Below are 3,548 nucleotides of genomic sequence, written 5' to 3' on the forward strand. Positions count from 1 at the left end.
AGCACAAAATCAGCCCATTTCTCTTCATATGGTTAGCCAAAGCAAGAACAAAGGAAGAAAAGAAAGAACAAGAACCCTAGGGTGAAAATTCAAGAGAAAATTGGTGGATTTCAAGTAATCAAGCAATCAAAGGTAAAATTTCTTGATTTTGACTTGTGATCTACCTTTCCCATACATTCTTTTGCATTTTCCATGGTTGAATCACATGATTTCATGATGGGTATCTTGCTGGCTGAACACTTAGAGAGAGGTTTTGATGCTTGATTTGGTTAGATTTCAATGTATTTTAGTGTTTTTAGTTGATTGGTGATGTGTAGCATGAAAATCAAGCAAGAAAAATTCATGTTCTTCCATCACCCATCATTGGCTGAATTCTCCATGTGGAATATTGAGGATGATTTTGATTTTATTTCAAGTGATTTGGTTAGGAATTAGTGATTTATGGTGTGAGAATCAAGTAGGAAAAATCATAGTGTTGATGCACCCACCATGGCTGAATTTTCCAAGAGAAAATGTGAGGATGATTTTGCCATATTTCAAGTTATTTAATTTGTGTTTGATGATTTGGAGTATTGGGAGAAAAATGGAATTATTTGGAGTTAAATTGGACATATTGGCCAATTAATCGGGTGATAGATCGAATTAGGCCAATATCGTTTTATTTAGGTACATAATTGAATTTATATTGAACACCGTATTTAGATAGTTACCCAAGTATTTCACATCCCATTTCATGCATTAGTATAGAGCCTGAATTGGTTTTATAACAATTTAGCACAAATGTAGTAAATGGCTTATTGCGCATTATGTCTACGTGGTGAGCATTATGGCAAAAGTAAAGAGATAGTACCCGAGGATCAAGAATCGGAGTACTCGAAATTCGACTCACGAAATAGTGAGTAACCTTACTATCGTCTTAATTATCTAAAGTAGTTTTTATTCATTGTGATTTTATAGAAAAATATGTTTAAATGGTAAATCTTTAGGTTTTATAAACAAAATGTGTTTAAATGAAATGATTTTATAAATTGTCTTGAAATTTAATGATGGTTTTGAAAATGGAGTAATTGGAGACTAATTGCTGTGTTATAAATCATGGTTTGAATGGAATGGCTTATGATAATATTGGCATGAATGGTTGAATTGGTATTTGTGTTGAAAATGCATAAACTGTTGTTTGCCTTGATAGGCTAGATAATAATAAAATTGCCATGTCATGCTATTGAATTTTACTGAATTGGTGGGTTATTGATTAGTCGCTGCAGTGGACGGGTTTCGTAGACCAGCCTATTAGAGGGGGCACGGTAACCCTATTATATTCATACCTCAGTATAAGAGGCGCGGTTGGATAACTCTTGAGGTTAACACTTTAGAGTTCACTTCACGCCAAACCACCACGTGAGGGTGAACTCAGCTAATGCCAAGGAATGACTATGTTTTCAAAATAAAAACATGACTTATGCGTACATAACTTTTTATCAGCCTTGGCGGACTCAGTTGGGATAGCCCTCGACCAAGGTATCCCTGATAACTGAGTATAAGAATGATTTTGGCATGAGCCAAAGCTTTTAATAAATTCATAAGCCATGTTGATTATTCGATTTATATGAATTGATTTTATTTGGTTGAAACGAGTTGAAAGGTGATGAATTACAGTATGTTAAACTATTTTATCTGTCTCCATTGACTCAACTTTAGATATTTTAGATGATATTTGTTTACTTACTGAGATTATATAATCTCACCACCCTCCTTTCCACCCATTTCAGGCTCATGATAGTAGGTAAATAGCTCACTTTGTTGAGGGCTACAGTTGGACTTGCATCCCTAAAAACTGTAAGTTAACCGCTTTTGATACTTTTGGTCGTTCGTGGGCCCACGTGTCACTGTAAATTAAATTTTATACTTTGGTTATCTGTATTACAGTATTTATAAATTTATTTAGCTCTTACGCTACAAAAATTATATACCGGTAACTCATATATATTGTTTTATAAGAAAATAGAATATTTTATTGAATATTTTTATTATATTTAAATAGTTAAAATTTTACTTTAAATGAATGTTTTAGATATCTAAACTTATTTTTGATTATGAAATATGTGTTTTCCACTTACATACTACATTTTTAGCTAGTTTCGAGACTTTTGAGGAAAAATGACCAAAATGCCCCTGTGAGAAAAAAATTATTTTTCTATTGTTTTGATTTGGAAATAGTTTATAATCTCTCAAAACATGAAACTTAACAACTGTTGCTAACTACGGAGGTGTGAAAACTGATATTAAAGCCTTGCGGGGTTCCGGTTGACATTTCAGGTAATGAGTGCCGGTCGGGACACCGCGGCGGTTGTCACGGGCTCGAGGGGAGTATTGGGTCATGAGAAATAACCTTATTCAAGTCAATCATTTGAAATATTGAATTAAAACAATTTTACATAAAGAAAATTCCATCGTCTAGATCAATTGACATTTTACTCAAATCAAATCAATATATTCGGTAAGCTCCCATGAAATCGAATGTTAATCAAACTCATACATAAATCACAGATCACCTCGCATTAGAGGAGTTAAAATTCATTTCACCATACAAATAGAAGAGCGACAGAAAAATTGTTAAATTCCATTTTCACCATGCAAAGAAATATGAGTTTGAAAACCCAGAGATGCTACTCTCGAGTAAGGAATGAAAATAAAACCCGTGGTCCCGTTACCACGTAATACATCTGAGAGCCTCGCTCCACCAGATCCCACATGCCATGGTAGTCTCACGATGTTGGCCGACATCGGAGAATCAAGCGATAGCAACCGCGTAATCATTTGGTGGCCTAGCCACGCATACATATATCACAGGCCGTGGTCCCCACCACGCCTAACTGCCCGTTGACGACCCAACGGTTCTCTAGCTATAGCTCACTCGTGTACGAGGGTCACAATTAATCGATGTGACATCCGACCTACTCTCGACGCCTTCAGTTTGTAAAACCATTTTTGAAATCGTTTTATGTCCTTAAAAGCTCGTCTCAAAATTATTTCCAAAGCATTCAACACAGGGTATAATAAAATCTATCATTTTCTCAAATATATTTATACATGGATTTCAAAACAATAATTTGCATGGTGAATAAGCAATATAACTGTGAATGCACACTGCACAAATATAAGGCACAAATTTTGATGTAAAACAGTGCGAAGGGCTTGTTTCCCGATTTTCAAAACACTTTACCTATAATTTATACATATATATTCAAAATAATTTTTGAAAATAATTTGCAGTCATAATTCCCTAAAATTTCTACCAACACATGCTATCCACAATTTTGCATCTAAATAAAATATACATATATTTATATTATTATGAAAATTTTAAAATTGAGACCTCCTATTCACCTCACAACAATGGGATGTTACTTCGTTATTTCTACTTGTCGGTCACTCATTATTTCCTCCGACCTGCCTTCACAGTGCACTATCTTTATTTATTTCTTTTGAATCTTGCAACCCACTTGATATATATATATATAATTTTTTTATTTATTATATATATGTAT

The sequence above is a fragment of the Theobroma cacao genome, chromosome 3 (assembly GCF_000208745.1).
Source record: "Theobroma cacao cultivar B97-61/B2 chromosome 3, Criollo_cocoa_genome_V2, whole genome shotgun sequence".
In the NCBI taxonomy this organism is placed as follows: domain Eukaryota; kingdom Viridiplantae; phylum Streptophyta; class Magnoliopsida; order Malvales; family Malvaceae; genus Theobroma; species Theobroma cacao.